The 27,365-nt window shown below is 38.8% G+C and overlaps 1 long non-coding RNA gene across 1 annotated transcript; it reads right to left on the bottom strand.

Moving 5' to 3' along the window:
* Positions 1-429: 429 nt before the first annotated feature.
* LOC131277217 (uncharacterized) lies at positions 430-27,321 on the bottom strand. Its single transcript, XR_009184383.1, has 2 exons — positions 27,133-27,321; positions 430-3,451 (listed from the first exon to the last, which is right to left on the bottom strand). It is a non-coding gene; the product is annotated as an uncharacterized lncRNA (long non-coding RNA).
* Positions 27,322-27,365: the final 44 nt, after the last annotated feature.

Genomic DNA, 27,365 nt, shown 5'->3' with positions numbered 1-27,365 from the left:
AACATTTTTAAAAAGAATTGCATTCCTCAATTGAACCTTTGGTTTTGTGTATATGTGTGTGTTTTCTTAGGGACACATGAAATTTATTTTAATTTTTAAGTGTTTATTTTTAAAACCTCCTCCCCCTACCCCTTTTCAAACAATCGAGTTTGCTAAACCATTGGATGAAAGTCATATTAGCAAAATAAGGACAACAGATTTGGCACTGCCATAGATGTTAAATAAAAATATTACCCAAGCATAAATCATCCAACTTCAATGAAATGGAGTCAGAAGAAGCTAAAGAATAAATGTATTGGTTGGAAATTAAAAGTTGATATATCTTCATAATCAGTTTTTTTACTGTGTCCTCAATTACTACTGACCCTGTCATGAGGTGATTAAAATAATCAATGTCCTAAAAAATCACTACAAGTATTCAACATTAAGTAGCAGGTTGAACTTACATTGAACTTTGTTTATTGATTAAATTTTTAATATTGAAACACTTCTAGTAATGCACCTTAGAATTTATGTTTTCTATAAGTTGTCACAATATGCATTATCTGAAGAAGAGAAATATTTTTCTTTTTACACTTAATGATGCATCGCACAAATGCTGATTTCATATATTCACATATACCATTTTCTTTCACATTTACAATTCAAAGATTGGTGAACTCAAAGGAACTGCTGTAATTACTACACAGAGCATACTATATTAGTATGTCAAATGTTTATTTCAACCTGTTTTTTCTTTTATACTCTAAATATCTCCATTATGTTGGTTGATGAGATAGCCCCACAGTAAGATGGTGATGTCTAAGGTCAGTCCGACTTTCAGCCAGTCAGGACTGCTATGCAGCAGCTCCCGAATGTAGAACTTTGACCACGCTGAAGGTCCTCTAAGGAACCAGACCAGGACCAGCAGCTTGGCAAAGGGATGCAGCGTGGATGGTGCAGCACCATCTGGCTGGACTGTGCTTCACCTCCTGTTCTGTGAACCTTTGCTTTTGAGCAATCTCTTGCACTTCAAGGCTTCCTTAGGGTGGTTCTGTGTTAAATGTAGTTAATTGTGAATAGCAAGGTACTATGAGGTGATTACAATGACTGTAGATAAGGTGCCGTAGTTACACCAGAAGGTCCTTTCATGGGAGCTGATTGAACGCCAGTTTCACAGCACTTATGTTCCCACTGAGAAGGGGAGATCTGCCTGCGGGGGCTCTGGGGCAGGGGGATGCGAAGGGTGACTCAGTTTTCTATGGAAAGCATACCCTTTTGGCCATGTTGTCCACTAATTTCATTCCTCTCTTCTCTCCTCCCTTCACACTTGTGGGTGTCAAACATCAGCAAAGCAGTTGCCTGTAATGTGGGGCTTCTGCAGACAGGAGGGGATCACCGAGGCCACGGCCTCTGGTGAGGGTGAGGGCCATCCAGGAATTCACTCGTGCATGTTCACTGCCATCCTCCCCAGATGAGTATGAAACCCAAACCTACTTCTCAACGCTGACCACGTTCTCCTTTTTTTTTACTCACACTTCTCAACCTCTGAAGCATTTGCCCATGTTGATTACCCCCTCTTTATTGAACACAAGATAGTTTTTCTTTATAATTCTCTGTACTTCCTGGGGCTTCTTCACTGAATGTTCCTTCTCCTTCTACCACCTAAAAGTTGGCATTCTCCAGTTAGATGTCTTCAATCCTGAGCCATTTTGTTCTTCCTCTCTCTAGTGATCATATCTATTATGAAGACTATTAGATGGAAAGTCACCCACGATTATTTGTGTCATTCTGTGTAATGCACCCTGTACTCTCCTGGACTACACAACTTCCCTCATATTTTTCTATGGCTTGAATTTTTGTAAACAAATTTTACTGATACATACTAATAAAGCATAAATCCATCCAAAGTGTACAATCAATGATCCCCTTTCCTTCTTTTAAAACATCACATCCCACAATGCTTTAATTACTCTTGGAACTACAGGGTCTGTAAAAAAAGTTCCGGGACTCTGTCAGACCCAGATCTAACCCCTTCTCTGCTCCATTCACAGCTGAAATGACCACACCCAGCCTTGCCACCATGATACACAGAACCACACAGACCTCAGCCCAAATCTCACAGGTAACACATCCTAGTCTGACACACACTAACAAAAAAATTCTTTTTTCATGTTCAGAGTGTCTGGAAGAAAAATAGTGAATACCTCATAAGTGATGGAGATATATATATATATATAATTTTTAATGCATCTTCTTCCAGGTGCCAGAAGAATTAAGGCAAGGTGGTGGGATGGGGAAATATTTAAAACGTTATTTTGGAAAACAATTTTCCCTCAGTCTAAGTTTTAAAGGGAAGAGGTCTTCTAAAAGTAATCCCACCAAAAGCTTTTTTTCTTAAAGTGCATTTAAAAGAACTCCAAGGCATAAATTATAATTATTCTAATATAATGAAATAACTTTGATTTATTAAAAAAAATCTTTAGAAACTGTCTACCAGAAAATAGGTTGACCGAGATAAGTGGTCTTTGCGAATGTTAGTTTTCACTGAAAAGTTATAAACACCCTCTCAGTTGGACTGCAGTGGCTTCAGGATTTTACAGTCATCTTACAATTCTGGGTGTGATCTTGCTTTCACAAGTCTCTTTCAAGATAGGTGTGAAAGGTGACTTTTTCAAGAAAGAATTATAAATATATGCCAAATAGAGGAATGGACTTTGTTCTGAGTGTTTTTCTAAAGAACAACCCAACATTTGCCTAAAGCATTACCACGCGGGGCTTATGCTTACATTTGGGCAGCTCTGAGCAAGCACAGAGACATCCTGTTACATCAGGCAGCCTTATGTTGATGATGTGTCACCTCTAGGAAATGTTGAAATCCTGGAAGTGAAATAATGGAGCTTACATACAGTCCTTCACTGGAGTTCCTGATTGGTGAGTCCAACTTGGTCTCATTTGAATTCCTGTAGCCCAGCACATGGCCTTCTAGTGGACACCCTCTGCAGTCAGTTGATATCCTAACATAACCCTCATCACATACTCCTCATCTGAAGAAAGCTGCATGGAATTATTTTTATTTTGGGATCCATTTGAGGCTCTCCTAAAGCTCTCTCCCAGTAAGTCAGTCCAGTAGGTATCTCAAGGAAAGCAAATCCTTCCCTTATCAAGCTCCTCTTTCTTAGTAAGTATACTCTCATTTCCCTTTGTGGAACCCTCACAAGAGATCACTTTAATTTGGCCCGTGAGATGAACTTCCATGGGCCCTGCAGTAAAAAGTTTGGCAGTGACACTGAACCAGCTCCATATTTCCATGTTACTCCTCCAAACAATGTTCCTTTATCTTCTGGGTGACACCAGCTTAAAGGAAGAGTCCATGGTAGTATCTCAGCACCGGAGGGGGCTTTCATGGTCATGCAGTCCACCTCCTTGATTTTGCAGCTGAGGGAACACAGGTCCAGAGCAGTGGAGAGGACTGCAAGAGAGAACATGCAGAGTTATCCCCAGAGAAGGTCAGCCTCTGGATGGCCTTACCCTTCTCTGGGTCCAGGCTGCCCAGCTACCTCAAGCTGCTCCTTACCATTTCTTCTCCTGGGAACCACGGGAAGGTCTCAATCCACAGGCAAAATACAAATGGCATTACTAACCCCTGGTGTTTCAGGGCCCCTTGCAGAAGCATGGCTTATCCTCCCTTATAACTGGCAGTCTTGTAGTCAATATCGTAAACAGAATCACATTAGGAGGGAATTTCAGGATTTTATATTTATTGTGGGAAAAGGCAAATTGCCAGGAGAAACAATTTATTTTCTTTTGCTGAGTTGTTGTCTTCTTCTTTCTGTTGTTTCCACGGTATTGTGCTTTATATAATCATTTAGAGAAAATCTCAGGGGTCAGCACACGTTCAGTCTAATAGTCTACATCTTTTCCAGCTACAGTCCTGGCAATAAAATTTGATCTTCAGAATGATTTTGAGACAATAGAAACTCACAACGGATCTTCAAAACATGCTGTGATGGTTAGGCTATTGTGTCAACTCGGCCAGGTAATTATGACCAGTTGTTTGGTCGAGCAAGCACTGGGCTAACTTTAATACAAGGGCATTTATGGACTTTAGTCACCATTGACTTTACTGCAGTGGTAAATCATAGATAGCTGGTTATACATCAATCAGGGAGATTACCCATCAGCAGTGAGTGGTGCTTAACCCAATCAGCTGAATGCCTCAAAAGGGGAAGTGATTCCAGCACTCAGAGAGAATTTCCCAGATCGTCTTTGGACAGCCAGCATCTCCCAGAACTCGTCAAGAATCTTCATTAGACTTTCATTGGAACCCCTGGTTGCAGCCTGCCTGTGGAACCTGGACTTGTGTATCCCCACGGCTGTGTGAAAGACTCTGATAAATCTCTTACTATCGACGGGTATCCCTTATTGATTCTGTTTCCCTAGAGAACCCTGATTAATATACATGCCATGCTCATTTTTTATCTACATCTTCACTTGTGCTATTCCTGTACCTCATCCTCATTTAAACAAACCATTCATGGTTTTCCTGTCTCCATCTTACCTTGTCCTCTTCCTTTCATCTCTCCTTCCTCTTCCTTCCCTATCTCAGCCTTGCCTGCCCAGCTCTTGTATCCCTTCCCCGAGTCCCTATAGGCCTGAAGTGTGGATCACTCATTTGGCAAGAAAGGTCATAACTTGTAACCTCCCACTAAAACTTAACTGTTTGGTGAATGTAATTCTTATATCCCTTACCTGTACAGTAAGCACTTGAATAAAGTTGCTGAGTAAGTCTCCTGCTTTTCTTACTTCCCCCACTGCACCTAGGACAGTGCTTTACATGTAATATCAGTGAACAAACAATGATAATAGTAACAGCTACAATTTTCTAAGGGCTTACTCTATGCCAAATACAGTGGTAAGGAATATGCATGAATTATGACTACTGCTATTTTTCAGGTAAGGAAAGTAAAACAGAAGGCAAACAACCTGCCCAAGGCCCACACAGCTGACAAGTGGCTACAATGGAATTCATTGGATCAAATATTCATTTCACTAGATTCTTTGAATATGAGAGGAAAGTGGACTGATGCATGTTTGAACATTTCTTTTCAACATAAAAGATGGAAATAAACAAAAATATGGATTTGTTGTTCATTCTCATTTTATCATTAACATTCCATTAACCAGAAAAACCGCAATCTTGGATATTCTGCTAAATTAATGATTCACTTTAATATATCACCATGCAATATTTCTGGATAACAGTTAAGCATATTAAACGACTTGTGGTTGACCAAGGATTTCAAATTTGTTCTTCTACCTACACCAATTAAATGGATTTCCTTTTCTGTATTGTAAGTTGTTTTCTTTTTTTGAGGCACCAGGGCCAGGGATTGAACCCAGGGCCTCGTATGTGGGAAGCCAGTGCTCAACCACGAGCCACATCGACTTTCCTGAGTTGGTTTTTTCATTTGTTTTGTTTTTGTTTTTTCAGAAGGCACCAGGACCTCCCATTTGGGACACAGGCACTCAACTGCTTGAGCCATATCTGCTCCCTAAGCTACCTTTTAAAAAAACCTCATTCATTCATCCTTTTATTCTGTCTTAGAAATAAAGGCAATATATAACAAATAAGGTACATACAATGCAGTAAAAAAAAAGTGCTTATTATTTTTAAAAAAACAGTAACAGTGGGTTAAGCTGTTCTTTTTAAAATAAAAAATTGATCTCTTTCCCTGGATGAATAGTAAACAGTGTGTGAACACACAGTATCATTGGAATATAGTAGTCTCACACTTTAAAAGGCAAGACAAGATCAAAGAAAAAAATATGGCTGGTATATCTCCTCAATTAAATCCAATGCTTTCAAAGTGTGCTTATTTTTGCTTTCCCATTTATTGGTATGATTTATCTGATACAGATATAAAAGTACTCTGTGGAGAGTTTAGTTCAATTTCACAAGCCTGCATTCAGAGAAAGTCCTGTTTTTTCCTTTTTAAAGAACAATGAAGAAGGTGGAAAAGGAGGGCTGCAGGCATTAAATGCCACAATTCCATATTTAATATGCTTACATTGCACTTAAAGAAATAGCAAATGAGCAACACATTTATCTTTCCAAATCAGCATAACAAAAGTTTTTACTCTAAACACTGCAAATAAAGAATGCCAGAATATTGGATTTATGGACAAAGTGAGAATATCAATAAAGAAATAGAAATGAGAAAACAGAACCAAACAAATTCTGGAACTAAAAACTGCAATAACTGAAATAAAAATTCACTAGAGGGGTTCAATAGCAGATTTGAAGAATAGTCAGCAAAAGAAATAGTCAGCAAACTGGAAGATGGGACAATTGAAATTATTCAGTTGCAGTGCAGAAAGAAAAATGAATGAAGTAAAATGAGCAGAGCTAAGAGATCTATGGGACACTATCAAGCATACCAATATATAGATTTTTGGAATCCCAGAAGGAAAAGAGAGAACAAAGGCGGGCAGAAAGACTATTTGAAGAAATAATGGCCAAATACTTCCTAAATTTGATGAAAGACATGAATATACACATCCAAGAAGCTCAGCAAACTCCAAATGGTATAAACTCAAAGACATCCACATTGTGAAACATTATAATCAAACAACCAAATGCTAAAGACAAAGAGAGAATCCTAAAATCAGCAAGAGAGAAGGAACTCATTACAAAAAAGGGAGCCTCAGTAAAATTAACAGCCAATTTCTCTTCAGAAACGATGGAGGCTATAAGGCAGTGGGATGACATATTTAAAGTGCTGTCAACCCAGAATTCTCTATCTATCAAAACTGTCCTTCAAAAATAAGGGATGATTCCTTGTGATCTATTAATTTTTAAAAATTAATTTAAAAAATAAGGGAGGAAAGTGGATGTGGGTCAATCAGTTGGGCACCTGCCTGCCACATGGGAGGTCCTAGTGTGGAGAAATAAAAGTGTAACCTTACAAAATACCTAACAAGTCACTCCTGCCCCCACTTCAATAAATCAGCCTGTGAAAGCACGACCTTGTAGAAAGATATCAAGTGAATGACTCCTGCCCCTGCTCTTGTAAATCAGCCTGTGACAGCATGGCTGGGTAGGAAGATGTCAAACGAGAGATGTCCCCCCGCTTCTGTAAATCAGCCCATAACCTTGCAGCTGCATTCTGCCTCTGTAACCCCTCTGCTTGCAAAATTTCGCCTAGCACCGTGTTAGCCAATAAACAAAATTTATGCTGATCCCACCTGAAATCCTATATAAACCTATGAAAACAAAAAACAGGGCTCAGAATTTGGAGATTGACTCTCCTCTGGGCCCACATGTAATAAAACTGTTCATCCACCTTTCTGGAGTGTGGGTTGTGAATTTCTACAGTTCAGAACTCCTGGCTTTGCTGCAACACTGGGTTGGGCACCTGGTGCCTCCTAAAGAAGACAAGCAAGACAGTGAGCTAACGAGATGGGCTGGCGTGGGAAGATGATGCAATGAAGAGATACAATGAGGAAACACAATGAGAGACACAACAAGCAGGGAGAAGAGATGGCTCAAGCAACTGGGTGCTACCCTCCCGCATGGGAGGTTCTGGGTTCAGTTCTTGGTGCTTCCTAAAAAAAGAAGACAAGCACACAACGAACAGACACAGAGAGCAGACAGTGACTGCAAACAACAAGGTGAGAGGAGAAATTAATAAATAAAATAAATCTTTTTTAAAAAAAGAATAAGGTAGAAATTAAGACATTCCCAGATATACAAAAGTTGAGGAAGTTCATTACCACTACACCTGCCCTACAAGAAATGCTAAAGAGAGCCATTCAAGTTAAAAGGAAAGGACATTAGACAATAATTCAAACCCATACGAAGAAATAAAAGATGTTGTGTTGGTTTTAGTCTTTTATGTGGACCCCAGATAAAATAATTAAGAAAATTATGTTCTTAAATTTGTCCATTTCTGTGGGTGTGGGACCGTTTGATTGGACTGAATTGAGCTGGGAATCTTTGATTGGAGTATTTCAGTGAGGTGTGATGCAGGATGGATCTCAGCCCTCTTACTGGAGTCCTATATAAATGAGAGAAACATGCAGAGACACACAGAGAAAGAGAGTGTCATTTTACTCTGCCATGTAAGAGAGGACGCCAGGATTTCCTGCAGAGACTGGGAGAGAGAGAGGGTCCCAAAGGCCAAGAGATGAGCCATATGCCTGATCTCCCTCAATTGGTCAGGGAGAAAGTGAGCCTGGAGGAGCAGACAGACCAGCTGCCATTTCACCTTGCCATGTGGCAGGAGTCCAGGACTGCCAGCCACCGACCTTTGGTGAGACAGCATCTCTTGATGATGCCTTGATTTAGACAATTGCACAGCCTCGGAACTGTAAGATTTTATGTTACTAAATTCCCATTATAAAAGCCAACCCATTTCAGGTATTTTGCACTGGCAGCCCTTAGCAAACTAAAACAGATGTCCAGTCAAGATAAGCACATGGGTAAATACAAAAGCCAGTACTGTATTTTTTTTGTTTGTTTATAACACCTCTTTTTATTTCTTATAAGTTTTTTAATGTTTTTTTTTCTGATTTAATTTTTTATTATCACTTTTTAAAGATACATAGATCACACAAAATGTTACATTAAAAAATATAAGAGGTTCCCATATACCCCACTCCCCACCCCAACCCCCCACTCCTCCCACATCAACAACCTCTTTCATCATTGTGGCATATTCACTGCATTTGATGACTACATTTTGGATCACTGCTACACAGCATGGATTATAGTTTACATTGTAGTTTACACTCTCCCCCATTCCATTTAGTGGGTTATGGCAGGATATATAATGTCCTGCATCTGTCCCTGCAATATCATTCAGGACAACTCCAAGTCCCGAAAATGCCCCATTATATACTCCTTCCCTCTCCCTGCCCTCAGCAACTCCCATGACTAGTCTCCCCATCAACGATACAGTTTCTTCCATTGCTAGAGTCACAATTCTATAGTAGAATACCAGTAAGTCCATTCTAATCCATATTTTATTCCTCCATCCTGAGGACCCTGGGAAGGCAATGTCCACTCCACCTCTAAATTGAGAGGGGGCTTAGATCCCATATGGCTGATTCCTCTGCTTGCAGTTATAGACTCTCTCAGTTCCTTGGTGTGGTGGTTGACCATCCTCACCTCCCTGTTAGCTGACCTAGGTAAATCCAAAGAACTGGAGAGCACGTATTACAACTCTGCTGAGGCTCAGGGCCCAGCTGGCACATGGACAGTCCAGAGATTCAAGTCTCCTGAACATACACCAACCCCAGTGCCAATCACAGATTCAGTAAAAGTGACAGAAGAGGCATGTGTAGAGAGGTCACATCTGAGTCCAACTCCATCACACTCAGGAGCACAAATTCCAAAGTAGGGCCCACTGGCAAGGTACTGAACTCCAGAGCCATCTGTCATGATGGTAGAACCTGGGTGTCTCCGTAGCCCTCAAGAGCACCACTACCTGGAGTTGTATCTACTTTGGCTGTCTCTGAGATTCTGCAGAGATGTGCATAAGCACAACCCCTCTGACGACCTCCTGACTCATTTTGAAGTCCCTTAGCAATATAAACTCATTTGTCTTTACCATTTCCCCCTTTTATTCAAGGTCTTTTTCTAGTTGCATCACCAGCTGGTGCTTGGTAGTAATCCCTCGGTGCCACGGAGGCCCATCTCCCTGGAGTCGTGTCCCATGCTGGGGGGAAGGTAATGCATTTGCATGCTGTGTTTGGCTTAGAAAGTGGCCACATTTGAGCAACATGGAGGCTCTCAGGAGGTAACTCTTAGGCACCCTGCAGCTTTAGGCCTAGTTGAAAATTCAAGCACACAAGTTCATAAGCATAGTCACCAGTATCAAGGGCCCATCATTGGATCATCCTTCTCCACTGGTCTTTGCCCCAATGAATAAAAATAGCAATAAATCCGTTATTGAATGCACACAGTATAAAGATGTAATGAGACAAAAACAACATAAAGGGGGAAGGAAGTAGAAAAATATAGGGGCACAATTTTAGAACACTATTAAATTCAACTTGGTATCAATTTAAACTAAGTTGTTATAGATTTAGGATATTAAATGTGACCTCCATTGTAAACATAAAGAAAATATCTAAAACATATATGCAAAAGGAAATGGAAGGGAATCAAAACGACTCACTATAAAAGATTAACTAAGCCCAAAAGAAGGCAGTAAAGGAGAAAATGAGGGAAAAATAAGGTATGAAGCATGCAAAAAACAAACAGGAAAGTGGCAGAAGTTAGTCTTGCCTTATAAGTAATTGCCTGACATGTAAATGGATTAAAATATCCAATCAAAAGGCAGTGATTGGCAGAATGGATAAAAAAGCATGGTCCAACTATCTGCTGTCTATACAAAACTCACTTTAGAAGGAAAGATGTAAATAGGGTGAAAGAAAAGATGGAAAAAATATTCCATGCAAATAGGGACCAAAAGAGAGCTAGAGTGGCTATACTAATATTGAACAAAATAGGCAGTAAGTCAAAAACTGTCACCAAATACAAATAAAGACATTATTTAATGAAAACTGGGGAAACGGACTTTGGCCCAGTGGTTAGAGCGTCCGTCTACCACATGGGAGGTCCGCGGTTCAAGTCCCGGGCCTCCTTGACCCGTGTGGAGCTGGCCCAAGCGCAGTGCTGATGCGCGCAAGGAGTGCCGTGCTACACAGGGGTGTCCCCCGCGTAGGGGAGCCCCACGCGCAAGGAGTGCACCCGTAAGGAGAGCCGCCCAGTGCGAAGGAGGGAGCAGCCTGCCCAGGAATGGCGCCGCCCACACTTCCCGTGCCGCTGACGACAACAGAAGCGGACAAAGAAACAAGATGCAGCAAAAAGACACAGAAAACAGACAACCGGGGGAGGGGAGGGGAATTAAATAAATAAAAAATAAAAATTAAAAAAAAAAAAAGAAAACTGGTCAACTGATTTAGAGGATATGAAAATTATAAACATATGTGCCTAACAACAGCCTGAAAATATATACAGCAAACACTGACACAACTCAAGGGAGAAATAGAAAATTCAACAGTAATAATTGGAGAGCTCAATATACCACTTACGATACTGGATATAACATCTGGACAGATGATCAGTGGAAAAGAAAGGACTTGAACGACACTAAAGGTCAACTAGACATAACAGACATACAAAACGCTCTACCCAACAACAGCAGAGTACACATTCTTCACAAATGTACATGGATCAGTCTCCAAGATAGACCATATGTTAGGTCACAAAACAACTTTCAATAATTTTTTAAAGATTGAACCATAGAAAATATCTTGTCCAACCACAATGAAATTAAGCTAGATATCAATAACAGAAGGAAAACTAGAAATATGAGGAAATTGAACAACACTGTTAAACAACAAATGGGTCAAAGGAGAAATCACAAGGGAAATTATAAAATATATACACACTAATGAAGATGAAAATACAACATATCAAAACTTATGGGATGCACATATGACAACAAGGAGAAACCTTCAGGATATTATGTTGAGTGAAGCAAAGCAGACACAAAAGGACAAATGTACGATTTCACTAATATGAACTAAATATAATTGAGCAAACTCATAAAGTTAATTGCTAAAATATAGGTCACCAGAAGATAAAATGAGGATACAGAATGGGGAGCTGAGGCTTAATTTGTTCAGAATTTGTAATAAGGTTAATTGTAAATGTTTGGAAATGGATAGAGATGATGATAGCACATTATAAAGATTATAGTTAGCAGTGCTAATATATGAGTATGATAGTGGTTGAAAGGGAAAGTTTAAAGTATATATCACTAGAAGGAAAGCTAAAGAATTAAATATGGGACTATTTAGCATAGTGAACTCTCTTGTGGACAATAAGTGTGGTTAATAGTGCAAATATAAGAATGTTTTTCCATGAAACAGCACAAATGTACGTTAATATTAGAAGATGTTAATAATAGGGTGGTATATGGGCAAAAATACACCTAAAGGAAACCATGTGCTATAGGGAATAGCAGTATATTAATATTTTCCCATTGATTGTAAAAAAAAGAATTATGGCAAAATATATGCCATAACCCATTGAATGTATTGGGGGAGAGTGTAAACTACAAAGTAAACTATTACCCATGCAGTGCAGCAGTGCTCCAAAATGTATTCACCAAATGCAACGAATGTGCCACAATGATGAAAGAGGGTGTTGATGTGGGAGGAGTGGGAAGGTGGGGTGTGGGGTATATGAGAACCTCTTATATCTTTTAATGCAACATTTTTTGTGATCTACGTATCTTCAACAAAATACAATTAAAAATAAATTAATACATTTTTTAAAAAGAATTACGCTAAGTGAAAGAAACCAGACCCAAAGTACTACATATTTTTTGTTCCATACTACAAAATGTAAATATAAATAAATTTATAGAGACTGAATTAGATTAGTAGTTATGTATAGCAGGAGATGGAAAGAGGGATAGAGAAGTGACTACTAAGGGGTAGAGTTTTTTCTTTTTGGAGTAATGGAAATGCTCTAATATTGATTGCAGTGATGAATGCACAACTCTGTGATTATACCAAAAGCCACTGAATGCACACTTCAGATGGAGTGTATGGTTTGTGAATACGTTTCCATAAAATTGCTTTTAAAAAATGTATGGGATGCAGTGGAGAGAGTGTTCAGAGGGAAATTTATAGCTCTAAATACTCATACACTAAAAAAAAAAAAAAGATCTCAAGTCAATAACCTAACTTCACATCTTGAGGGACTAGAAAAGAAGAGTAAACTAAACCCAAAGTTAGCAGAAGGAAGAAAACAATAAATTAGAGTGGCAATAAATGAAGTAGAACCTAGGAAAACAATAGACAGGGGGCGGCGGACTTGGCCCAGTGGTTAGGGCATCCGTCTACCACATGGGAGGTCCGCAGTCCAAACCCCGGGCCCCCTTGACTAGTGTGCAGCTGGCCCATGCGCAGTGCTGATGCGCGCAGGGAGTGCCCTGCCACGCAGGGGTGTCCCCCGCGTAGGGGAGCCCCACGCGCAAGGAGTGCACCCCATAAGGAGAGCCGCCCAGCGCGAAAGAAAGTGCAGCCTGCCTAGGAATGGCGCCGCACACACGGAGAGCTGACACAATAAGATGACACAACGAAAAGAAACACAGATTCCCGTGCCGCTGATGACAATAGAACCGGACAAAGAAGAGGCAGCAAATAGACACAGAGAACAGACAATGCAGGGGGGGGGGGGGGGGGAGAGGGGGGGGAAGGGAAGAGAAATACATGAATAAATAAATCTTAAAAAAAAAAGAAAACAATAGACAGAATCAATGAAACCAAAATTTGAAAAGATCAATAAAATTGACAAAACTTTAGACTGATAAAGAAGGAAGAGAGAAGACACAGTAGCTAAAATCAGAAATGAAAGTGGGGACATTACTACCAATATTACATAAAGAAAAAGGACTAGTAGGAAATTTTAGGAACAACTGTATGCCAACAAATTAGATAAACTAGATGAAATATACAAATTTCTATGTAAACTGACTCAAGAAGAAATAAAAATATGAAAAGACTGAAACAAGTAAAGATATTCAGCCAGTTATCAAACACTTCCCATCAAAAAAAAGTCCAGGATCATATGGCTTCACTGGTGAATTCTACCAAACAAACAAAGAAGAAAAAGAAGATTTTTAAAAAAGATTATAGAACAATGTCCCTTATGAATATTGATGTAAAAATTCTCAAGAAAATACTAGAAAACCAAACCCAACAGGATTATATACTATGACTAAGTGGGATTTATCTCAGGAATGCAAGGGTGGTTCAACATATGAAAATCAATGAATGCAAAACACAGCATTAATAGAATAAAGGGAAAAAACATTATCATCTCAATTGACACAGAAAAGGCATTTGACAGAAGCCAATGCACTTTCATGATTTAAAAAAAAATGCTCAGAAAAGTAGGAATAGAAGGGAATGTCCTTAAGATGATAAAGGGCATTTTAAAAATGAAAAACCCACAGCTAACACCAAATTCAATGGTGAAAATTGAAAGTGTTCCTCCTAAGACCAGAAGCAACACAAGGATGCCTACTTTCCTCACTGCTATTCAGCATTGTACTGGAACTTCTAGCCAGAGCAACTAAGCAAGTAAAAGAAATCAAAGGCATCCAAATTGGAAAAGATGAAGTGAAACTATATTCATAGATGACATGGTCCTATATAGAGACAATCCCAAAGAACCCACAAGAAAGCTACTAGAGATAATAAATTCAGCAAAAATGACAGGGTACAAGAAAAACATGCAAAAATCAATTATGTTTTTATACACCAGCAATGAAAAATCTGAAAAAGAAATGAAGGAAACAACTCCATTTATAATAGCATCTAAAATAATAAAATACCTAGGAATAAATTTAACCAAGGAGATGAAAGATTAGTACACTGAAACTACAAAACATTGCTGCAAGAAATTAAAATTCTTTAAATCAATAAAAGATGTTATGTGTTCATGGATTGGAAGACATATTGTTTAGGTGTCAATACTACCCAAAGTGATCTACAGATACAATGCAATCCCTATCAAAATTCCAGCAGCCTTTTTTGGAGAAATGCAAGGGATCCAGAAGAGCCAAAACAGTCTTGAAAAAGAACAAACTTGGAGGGCTCACACTTCCCAAATTCAAAACTTAACTCAAAGTTGTGGTAATCAAAACAGTGTGGTAGTGGCACTAATATGGAAATTTAAAAACAAGAGGAAAAGAATTGAGAGTCTAGAAATACCCATACATCTATGGCAAGTTGATTTCTACAAGGGTTCCAAGTCCATTCAATGGGAAAAGAATAGTCTTGTCAACAATGGTGCAAGGAAAATGCAAGAGAATGAAATTGGACCCTTACCTCATACCACATAAAAAATTAACTTAAAATGGATCAATGACCTAAATTTAAGAGCTAAAACTATAAAACTCTTAGAAAAAACTTAGGGGGAAATCTTTAGTACCTTTTGTTGGGCAGTGGAGGCTTAGACATAAGTAGGAGCAACAAAAGAAAATATAGGTAAATCGGACTTCATCAAATTTAACAACCTTTGCATATCAAAGGACATTCTCAAGAAAGTGAAAAGGCAATATAAATAATGGGAGAAAAGAGTTGCAAATCATATATCCAGAATACATAAAGAACTCCTACAACTCAACAACAAAAAGATGACCCAATTTAAAACTGGACAAAGGATATTAACATTTCTCTAAAGAAGATATACAAATGACCCATAAGCAAATGAAAGGATACTCAACATTATTAGCCATTAGGGAAATTCAAATCAAAACCACAATAAGATATCACTTCACAGTCACTTGTATGGCTATTATCAAATAAGTGGAAAAAGACATGTATTGTCAAGGATGAAAAGAAATTGGAACACTTACACATTGTTGGTGACACTGTAAAATGTTATAGACATTGTGGAAATCAGTTTGACAGTTCTTCAGAAAGTTGAATATAGAATTAACACCTGACCTGGCAGGCTCACTTCTAGGTATATACTCAGAAGAACTGAAAGCAGGGACTTAAACAGACATTTGTACAACAACATTTATAGCAGCATTATTCACAATAGGAAAAAGCTGGAAGCAACCCAAGAGCCCATCAATAGATGAACATATAAATAAATTATGGTATATTCACACAGTGGAATATTATTAAGCCATAAAAAGGAATGGAGTTCTGAGATGTGCAATAGCATAGATGAGCAACCTGCTGAGTGAAATAAGTCAGAAACAAAAGAGAAATATTGTTTGATCTCACTTCTAAGAAACACCTAGAATAAGCCCATTTCATAGAAACAAATAGATTATAGGTTATGAGGTGCCAGTGGAGGGGGAGTGGAAATAACTGCTTAATGGGTGCAATTTCTGTTTGAGGCAATGAAAAAGTTTTGGTAATGGTGATGGTAGCACAACATCACGATGCAATTAATACCACTGATTTGTACACTTAAAATGGTAAATTTTAAGTTGTGTATATATTAGCACAACATTTGTTTAAAAAAGAGGGGAGAGAGGGAGGGCCAACATGGTGGCAGAGTAAGGTGGTCTAAGAGTTAGCTCACACTACAGGGCACTTAGTAATCACCCAGAGCTATCTAAGGCACCTGTTTGGGGGCTCCAGGAGACCAGAAGAGCATCCTGCAATATACTTGAAAGAATGGAAGGAGGAGACTGCCCATCTGCAAAGAAGATTTATAAGTAGAGCACTCCACGCCACAGAGGCCAGTGCCCATCCTCCAGGGGTGGCACAAGCCTTCTCTCAAGCTGTTCCATGACTGTAATTGGAAGAGACAGCTGGACACAAACTTCAGCTACTAATTAGTGAATTCGTCTGAATAAAGTATAATCCTAAAAACAGCTAAAGTTTGAACCCTGTCCAAGTCAGAAAGAGGTTGGTTGCTGCCATTTTAACTCTACCCCTGGCATGAGGGGAAGCAGGGCAGACTGAAAATCAAAGTGCTAGTAGGGACTGGCTTCTTTCCACCCAGATCAGGTTGCAGTTCTAGTCCAGGGTCCAGCCCAACCTCCAGCAGGGCAGAAGCTGGGGGGATATGCACCAACCTGTCTGGGTAACTACAGGTATATTTGGCTGGCACAGACTGAATAGCCAGACACCTGGGGCTCCGTCCCTGCACCCCTATAAGAAAGGAGAGAAGTTGTGTTTCTTCATCTTCTCTGGGCAACTGCAGACACTTTTGGCCCACATAAACTGGTTTGTTGAACACCTTCAATTCCATCTCCACCCCTCATACACCTTAGGTTAGGAGGGGGCTGGGATTTCTTCAGCCTCTTTGGGAAATTACAGGCGCTTTCAGCCCACACAGCCTGGATACTTGGGCATCTGTAGCTCCATCTCTGTCCCCAGTAGGATAAGAGGGGAGTTGTATTTCCTCAGCCTCTCTGGGTAACTGCAGGTGATTTCACACACACAGACTGAGTAGTCGGACACCTATAGCTCCACCCCTGCCCCCAAGTATGGTAGAAGGGGAGCTGTGTTTCCTCAGCCTTTCCAGATAATGGCAGGAACTTTTGGCCTGCATGGCCTAGAACAGTGGGTATCTGTGGATCCACTCCCATACCCCATTAGGATAGGAGGGGGCTGGTATTTACTCAGCCTCTCTGGTCAATGGCAGGCACTTTTGACCTACATAGACTGAACTGTTAGGCATCAGTGGTTCCATTCCCACCCCCTAAAGGGCAAAAAGTACTGTACTCCCTCAGCCTCTCAGGGCAGCTAAAGGTGCATTCAGCTTACATGAATTAGAATGTTGGGCACTATAGGGGGTCCATCCCAACCCGTGGCAGGTGGGAGGGTGCTGCTATGTCAGTCTACCTGGGCAACAGTGGTCATTTTGGACCCAAATGGCATAGATTACTGCCCACTCCTGCAGGTCCATCCCCACCCCAGGCAGGGGAGGAAGGGGTGTGATGCTTCATCAGTCTCTCCAGGCAACTATGGATGGACTTGGCCTGCACAACTGGGATTGTTATACACAGCTGTGGCTTTGTCCCTACCCCTGGCAAAGGAGAAAGGTGGAAGACGCTTCAAGAGTCCCTGGGGCAACACGGGCAGCTTCAGCCTTCACAACTTATAGCACCAACCATAATACACCCTCAACTCCTATTACACAACCAGCAAGGGAGAAAGGGTAATAATATCCTAAAATAGAGAAACCACATGCAGAATAAATATATCTAGTAAGCCAGATGCAAAGACACCAACAAAAAATTACAATCCACACCAAGAAACAGGAAGATATGGCTACATAAAGGAACAAGATAAGCCACCTTGGCATAAAGGAGTTGAGGCAATTAAGCACAGATGTACAAACAAATCTCTTTAATAAATTCAATGAGATGGCTAAAGAGATTAAGGATGTTAAGAAGATACTGGGTGAGCACAAAGAAGAATTTGAAAGCATACATAGAAGAGTAGGGAACGAGAGGTACAATGAATAAAATTAAAAATACACTGGAGTCATATAACATCAGATTTGAGGAGGCAGAATAAAGGATCAGTGAGGCTGAAGTCCTCCAAAAGTAAACATATAAAAGAACAAATGAAGAAAAAACTGGAAAAAATTGAACAAGGTCTCAGGGAACTAAACAACAGCAAGAGACATGCAAACATATGTGTCATGGATGTCCCAGAAGGAGAAGAGAAGGGAAAAGGGACAGAAGGAATATCTGAATAAAAAATGGTAGAAAATTTACCAACCCTATTGAAAGGCATAGATATCCATATCCAAGAAGCAAAACATACTCCCATTTGAATAAATCCAAATAGACCAACTCTGAGATACCTACTAATCAGGATATCAAATGCCAATGACAAAGAGAGAGAATTCTGAGAGCACCAAGAAAAAAAGCAATGCATAATATATGAGGGATACCCAATAAGATTAAATGCCAATTTCTCATGAGAAACTATGGAGCAAAAAAGGCAGTCATATGATATATTTAAGACACTTCAAGAAAAAAAACTGCCAGCCAAGAATCTTATATCCAGCAAGATTGTCTTTCAAAAATGAGGGTAAGTTTAGAATTTTCATAGATAAACAGAAACTGAGTTTATAACAAAAAGAAAGGCTTTGCAGTAAATACTAAAGGGTGTGCTACAGCCTGAAAAGAAAAGACAGGAGAGAGAGCCTTGGAAGAAAGTCTAGAAATGAAGATTATACCAGTAAAAGTCTCAAAAGAATGGTGAAAATTAAATATGACAGATAAAACCCAAAGGTCAAAATGGGTGAAATAAGAACTTCCTTTACAGTAAGAACACTGAATATAAATGGATTAAACTCTCCAATCAAAAGGCACAACTGGTGAAATAGAAAATAAAATATGAACCATCTATATGCTGTGTACAAGAGACTCACCTTAGACCCAAGGATATCAATAGACTGAAAGTGAAAGGGTGGAAAAACATATTATATGCATGCAGTAACCCAAAAGAAAATCTGGAGTAGTTATATCAGATGAAATAGACTTTAAAAGCAAAACTGTTATTAGAGACAAGGAAGGATATTATATATTAATAAAAGGGGCAATTCACCAGGAAGAAATTACAATCATAAATGTATACATGCCTAACCAGGATGCCCCAAGATACATGAGGCAAACACTGGGAGAACTGAAGGGAGAAATACATGTCTCTACAGCAATAGTTGGAGACTTCAAAACACCACTTTCAGCATCGGTTAGAACATCTGGGCGGAGGATCAATAAAGAAATAGAGACCTTGAATAATATGATAAATGGACTAAACCTAGTAGACATAAACAAAATATTGCACCCAAAAACAGCTGGATATACATTCTTATCAAGTACTCATGGATATTTTTCTGGGATAGACCACATGTTGGGTCACAAAGCAGATCTCAATAAATTAAACAAGATAGGAATTATACAAAGGATTTTCTCTGATCATAATGGAATAAAGTTGGAAATGAACAAGAGGCAGAAAAAGAGAAAATTCAATTAGAGGCAGAGTAGGAATCACCATTCCAGAATTCTCAGGACTGGGGGATGAACAATGGACTAGAATAGACTTACTGTTATTCTACTATAGACTTATAATTATTCTAGCAATGGAAGAACTTTTATCATTGATGTGGGGGCAGGGGTCACCAGAAGTTCTGAGGGGAGGGAGAGGGAAAATTAAGTGTAATATGGGGGCATTTCCGGGACATTGGAATTGTCTTAAATGACGTAGCAATGACAGATACAGGCCATTATATAACTTGTCATAACCTACAAAATTGTGTGGGAGGGAGTTTAAACTATGATATAAACTATAATCCACACTTTGTGGCAATGTTCCAATATGTGTTCATCAATTGCAACAAATGTACCACACTAATAAAGGATTTTGCTAATATGGGAAAGTGTGGGACAGGTAGGGAGTAGGGCATATGGAAATCACCTACATTTTCATGTAAAATTTATGTAATCTAAGTATCTTTTTTAAAAAATTTAAAAGATACCCTAAAATATAAATATATGGGGAGTAAACAACACACTGTTAAATAATCAGTGGGTCAAAAAGAAATTGCGAGAGAAATCAGTAAGTATCTCGAGACAAATGACAATGAGAACACAACATATCAGAACCTATGGGATGCAGCGAATGCAGTGCTGAGAGGGAAATTTATAGCTCTCAATACTTATATCAAAAGAGAATAAAGAGATAAAATCAATGACCTAACTACACAGTTGGTGGAACTAGAAAAAGAAGAGCAAACTAATCCCAAAGCAAGTAGAAGAAATGAAACACCAAAGATCAGAGCAGAAATAAATGAAATTGAGAACAAAAATATAGGGAGAATAAACAAAACCAAAAGTTGGTTCCTCGAGACTATTAACAAAATTGGCAAACCCTTAGCTAGACTGATAAAGAAAAAAAGAGAAGATGTAAATAACTGAAATAAAAAATGAAAACAGAGACATTACTTCTGACCCCACAGAAATAAAAGAGTTCATAAAAAGATAGTATGAACAACCGTACATCAAAAAACTAGACAATGTAGATGAAATGGAAAAATTCCTAGGAATGTATGAACAACCTACAATGACCCTGGAGGAAATAGAAGACCTCAACAAACCAGTCACAAGGAAAGAGATTGAAACAGTCATCAAACAACTCCCCAAATGAAAAGCCCAGGACCAGATGAGTTCTACCAAGCATTCAAAGAAGATTTAACATCAATCTTACTCAAGCTCCTCCAAAAAACTGAATAAGAAGGAACGTTACCAACTCATTCTATGAAGCCATTATCACCCTAATACCAAAGCCAGATAAAGATACTACAAAAATAAGAAAATAACAGACCCACTTCCCTAATGAATACAGATGCAAAAATCCTCAACAAAATACTAGCTAATCAAATACAACAACACATTAAAAGAATTATTCATCATGATCAAGTGGGTGTTATACCAGGCATGCAAAGGTGGTTCAACACAAGAAAATCAATCAGCATAATACACCACACTAATAAATCAAAGAAGAAAAACGACATGATCCTTTCAATATAGAAAAAGCATTTGACAAAATATAGCATCCTGTTTTGATAAAAATACTACAAAGACAGGAATTGAAGGAAACTTTCTCAACATGATAAGAGCCATATATGAATAACCCATGGCTAACATTGTACTCAATGGTGAAAGACTGAAAGCTTTCCCACTGAGATCAGGAACAAGACAAGGATGCCCACTGTCACCCACTGTTGTTCAATATAGTGCTAAAGGTGCTAAATATAGTGCTAAAGTGCTAGAGCAATCAGGCTAGAAAAGAAATAACAGGTATCCATTCAGAGAAGCAGATATGGCTCAGGCAACTAAGCTCCCACCTACCACATACAAGGTCCGTGGTTTGGGTCCTGGTGCCTCCTAAAGAAGACAGCAAGCTGGCACAACAGGAAAGGATGGCAAGCTGACACAGGACAATGATACAACAAGAGACATAAGAAGAAAAACATAATGAGAAATACAACAAAGCAGGGAACAGTGGTTCCCGGTGTCTCCTAAAGAAAGCAAGCAAGAGAGTGAGCTGATGCGCCAGGCAGGCACAGCAAGCTGATGCAACAAGATAATGCAAAAAAGACCCAAGAAGAAAAAACATAATGAGAGGCAAAACAAAGCAGGGAATGGAAGTGGCTCAAGTGATTAGGTGCCTCCCTCCCACATCAGAGGTCCCAGTTCAGTTCCCAGTGCCTCCTAAAGACACAGCACAGAGGAAGTGCAACAATGAGGGGGTAGGGAGAAAAAAAAATCTTTTTTTTAAAAAAAAGGTATTCAATTCAGAAAGGAAGAACTAAAACTTTCACTATTCGCAGGTGATATGATCCTGTATCTAGAAAGTCCTAAAAAATCTAAAACAAAGCTACTAGAGCTAATCAATGATTTCAATAGAGTGTTAGGATACAAGATCAATATCAAAATCAGTGGTGTTTCTACACACTAGTAACATGCAATTTGGGAGGAAGTCAAGGAAAAAAATTCCATTTATAATAGCGACTAAAAGAATCAAATATTTAGGAATAAACTTAACCAAGGAAGCATTCAGAAAACTATGAAGCATTTTTAAATGACCTAAATAATTGGAAGAAAGTCCATACTCATGGATTGGAAGACTAAATATCATTAAAATGTCAATTCTACCCAAATTGATATACAGATTCAATGCAATCCTGACAAAAATTCCACCAGCATTTTTTAAACAAATGGAAAACACAATTATCCCATTTATTTGGAAGGGTAAGGGGTCCCCAATATCCAGAAACATCTTAAAAAAGGAAATGCAAAGTTGGAGGACTCTCACTTCTGGACTTTAAATCATATTACCTAGCTACAATGGTAAAAACAGTATGGTACTGGCATAAAGATGGACACATATACCAATGGAATCTAATTGATGGATCAAAAACAGTGCCCAAAGATGTACTTACCAAATCCAATGGATGTGTCATGATGATGGGAACGAGTGTTGTTGGGGGGGGGGAGAGGGGGGGTGGGGGGTTGGGGTTGAATGGGACCTCACATATATATTTTTAATGTAATATTATTACAAAGTCAATAAAAAATAAAAAAATTAAAAAAAAAAAAAAACAAATGAAAAAAACAAAAAAACAAAAAAACAGATCCTCACATCTATGGCCAAGTGATTTTTGACAAGCCTGTCAAACTCCCCCCGCCCCGCCCCCACTCCGCCCCTAGCATGGGCAGAACAGTCTATTGAACAAATGGTGCAGGGAGCACTGGATATCCATAGCCAAAAGAAAGAGGACCCCTATCTCACACCTTACACAAAAATGAACTAAAAATGGATCAAAGACCTAAATATAAAAGTAAGAACCATAAAGCTCCTAGAAGAAAATGTAGGAAAACATCCTCAAGACCTGGTAGTAGGTGGTGGATTCTCAAACCTTACACTGAAAGTGCAAGCAATGAAAGACAACATGGATAAATAGGATTTCCTCAAACTAAAATACTTTTGAGATTTAAAGGACTTCATCAGTAAGGTAAAAAGGCAGCTCACTCAATGGGAGAAAATATTTGGAAACCACATATCCGATAAGTGTTTGAGTTCCATTCTATATAAAGAGATCATACAACTCAACAATAAAAGAGTAAGCCATCCAATTAAAAAATGGGCAAAAGATTTAAATAGACATTTCTTCAAAGAGGAAGTACAAATGACCCATAATATGTGAAAAAATATTCCACATCACTAGCTATTAGGGAAATGCAAATCAAAATGACAATTAGATATCATCTCACACTGCATAGAATGGCCAATATTAAAAACACAGAAAATGATAAGTGTTGGAGAGGATGTGGAGAAACAGGAACACTCCTTCCCTGTTGGTGGGATTGTAAAATGTGGAAGACAGTTTGGCAGTTTCTCAGGAAGTTAAAAATAGAACTGCTCTATGATCCAGCAATTCTGCTACCAGAATACATCCAGAAGAACTGACAACCGACACGAACAGATATCTGCAGACTGATGTTCAGAGCGGCATTATTTCCAAAAGATGGAAGCAACCCAAATGTCCGTCAACCAATCAGTGGATAAGCAAAATGTCATATATACATACAATGGAATACTATACTGCAGAAATGAAATTGGGACACATATGATAACATGGATGGATCTTGTAGACATTATGCTAAGTGAGGTAAGCCAGATACAAAAGGACAACTATTGCATGGTCTTATTAACAGGAAATAAATATGAAGAATAAATGTATGGAGTTAAAACCTAGAGTATAGGTTTTTAGGAGATAAGAGGAGGGCTGCGACCTACTTTTCTGTTTGTTGGACTTGCCCATGTCGGTTAACAGGGAGCGGGGATGGTCAACCACCATACCAGGGAACCAGAGAGTCTACAACTGCAAGCAAGAGAATTCCGTCCACCAGCCATGTGGGATCTAAGCCCCCCATTGAGTTAGAGACGGAATGGGCATCGCCATCCCAGGGTCCTCAGGATGGAGGAATAAAATATGGATTAGAAAAAAAAAGAGAGACAAATAAAGCACTTGGGATAGAAAAAAAAAAAAAGAGGAGGGCTGCGAAGGAGTACTGATGCTTAATGTATGTAGAAGTTTTAATTAACTTGCCTGTAAGTGTGTGGAAATGGATAGTTGATGGTAACACATTATAGTGAGTAACAGCTGGTTTATAAATGGGAATGTGGCTAGAAAGGGTAGTCTAGGGATGTAAATGTCAGTTGAAAGAAAGCTAGAGAATAATCTAGGGACTGAATAACACAGTGAACCCAGAGGTGGATGAGAATTGTGGTTGATGATACAGATGCAAAAGTGTCCTTTGTGAGCTAGAGCAGATGTACAGCACTATTTCAGGGAGAAGCATGGGAAAATACAATTGGTGTGATCTGTGGTCTGTGGTTAGCAGAAATAATGTAATATTCATGCATCTATATCAAAGATGTACTGTGTTGATAATTGGGGGGTAAGAAAAGAGTGTGTCAAATGTTTGCTACAGACTAGGGTTGGTGGTAAAAATCTGATATTATCTCATAATCTGTAACAAATGTTCCACCACGGTGTGGTGTGTTGATCAAAGTATGTTGTATGGGAATTCTAAACATGTGCATGATTGTTTTGTACGTTTACAACTTCTGTAATAAAAATATATTTTAAAAAATAATAAATAGGGTGGGTTGGGGGAAAATACACCAAATGTAAGATATGGACTACAGTTAGTTGTAAGATTTTAATCATATTCTTTCATAATTTGTAACAAATGTTTCAAACAATGCAAGGTGTTGGTGGTGGGTTGATATATGGGACCCCTGTATGATGTTATGCATGTTTGCTTCGTAAATTCACAACCTGTACTACATACTTATTGTTTATTGTTGTTCATGTATGAATGACAGACTTCAATACAATTTTTTTTTTAATTTTTAAAAGAAAGGACTTTCTCCAGTAATGGTGGCTGGTGGCCTGGTGGTGGTGGGGCCTCGTATTCGGCAGTGTACCAGAGACTAATAATAAATGTGAAAAAAATAACAAAAAAGCATATAGTTTGGGTTTTGAGCCTGTAAGTCCTTTCAAACCAGATTACTGATTAATGCATTTGCTTCAGTCTTACAATCTCAATCACTGATATAACTGGAAAGCACCCACAAATTTAAATGGACTATGGAGTCCCTCTACCCCCACTTTCCATTTCCTTCACCCAAATCCCTGCCTTGATGCTGTGGGTGGCTACCATGCACCTACCTGGGCAGCTGGAGGTTCTTAGGTTATGAAGAAGACTAGTTAATAGAAGCCAAAAACCTCAAGCCCACAAACATACATAGGATTCAATTGCTGCTAAGAAGGGATCAGTGTAAGTAAAAATGATTATTTCTCTGGGCTGGGATGGGTTTCCATAGGATTCACCCTCTGCAAGTCCAAACCCACTGGCTGCCTACATCTGCCTGTGCACTCTAGCTTGCCCTCACTTCCCATTCAAAAAACACAGGCTTCTCTCAGAAAGTGAGCAAGAGAAGCATCATGCCAGTCAGAAGTGTTGGAGTGGGGTTTTTCTCTCAGTAATGCAGGAGCATGGGGCAGGGAGACCAACAATTGTTGCAAAGTTGGCTTGGTGTCACAAAAGACTGTAACAGGTTTTCCACTGAATACTTTCTTATTAGAAAGTTCCCCAAATCCCCATCCAAAATCACTTAACATCTCTTACTCAGTTAAGCTCTTGGACCTCGCATGGTGAACAAACGTGATTTTTTTCCCAGTTTTTTTTTCATTAGAGAAGTTGGAGGTTTAAAGAACAATCATGCAGAAAGAGTTCTCACAAAATTCCCCCTCACACACAGTTTTCCCTATTATTTTGTATGAGTGTGGTACCTTTGTTACAAGTGATGAAAATACATGATTATAATTATACTTATTAACTACAGTCCATAGTTTATATTTGGGTTTACTCTTTGTATTGTACAATTCTATGGTTTTTAAAATTTTTATTTTGGCAACATATATGCAACCTAAAATTTCCCATTTTAACCACTTTCAAATATACAATTCGGTGGTGTTAATTATATTCACAATGTTGTGCTACCATTACCACCATCCATTACCTCAGCTTTTCCATCACCCCAAACAGAAGCTGTTAATTAACTCCCCATGCCCTACTCCCACCCAGGCCCCTGATAACCTGTATTCTAGTTTCAGACTCTATGTTTTCAGATACAAGATATCCAATAGTGTTGTCCACTTTTTCCATTTAACATTATTTTAGACATCATTTCCTTAAATTCCAGAAAAAGAGATTTCCCTTATTCGACTGGCATTAGTTATTCTACACCTGATAATTTACTTCTTAGGATGAAAGGCCCAGAGGCCATCCAGAGTCTGGCAGACTGGATTTAGAATTTTTGCAGCAATAAGGAGGGGATGTGGTTCAAGCGGTTGAACGCAGGTTTCCTACATAAAGAGGTCTTGGGTTCAATCCCTGGCCCCCAGTGCCTTAAAAAGAATTTTTTTTTAAAGAATTTCTACAGCAAACCTATTGTGCCTTTCATATTTAAAATCAGTACAGTAGCTCAGTGGTAAAATCAGTATAATTAGTATTAGAATGCTATTTCTAATTTTTTTTTTAAAAATCAAAAATTAACGGAAACACCGTTAGCCATATTGATGGGACTAGTTTTAGGCGCTGGGAAAGAAGTGGGTTACAATTTCCTTTTCCTGGGGCACATTGGTGGAGACTACAAATTTATGAGATGGATGACTGGAGGATAAGCAATACAATTTTTCTCTAGGCTGCAAACTTAATTGAAGTCCATCAGGCTCAAACCATTAGCACAGAACCTGTGCTCTCTGAGCTAACTAGGTAGCAAGCGGCATAAACATCAAGCCAATCTCAATAATCCTTCCTTATTTTGCTTGGGCTTGAAAAGAAAAAACAAATATAAAATTTCCTTTGCATAAACGCATATACACATACACATATAAATATATAAATTTATATGTATAATATACAAGTTGTATACATACATTATATATCATATATATACATATATTTTATATAGACACACAAACACGCACTCAGAAAGCACCTGAAACACAAGCAGAATTGACTGTCTTGTTGATACGGCCACTCTATAAAATGTATTCTGTGGCCCACTGTCCTTCAAGTATTCAAGTTCGAGGTTGAGTACGGACGCAGTTTCCTTTCATTTCAGACCTGATGAGCGTCATGCAGAACTGAAAAGATTAACGGAGCTGGTTACCCCACCGGCTTATTTACACAGATACACACACCCCTTCCCTTGGGTTGGTGGGAGGCCTA

This window comes from Dasypus novemcinctus, chromosome X, assembly GCF_030445035.2.
Source record: "Dasypus novemcinctus isolate mDasNov1 chromosome X, mDasNov1.1.hap2, whole genome shotgun sequence".
NCBI classification, from domain to species: Eukaryota; Metazoa; Chordata; class Mammalia; order Cingulata; family Dasypodidae; genus Dasypus; species Dasypus novemcinctus.
The sequence above is the reverse complement of the archived record's forward strand: the minus strand, read 5'-3'. Positions and strand labels throughout refer to the sequence as shown.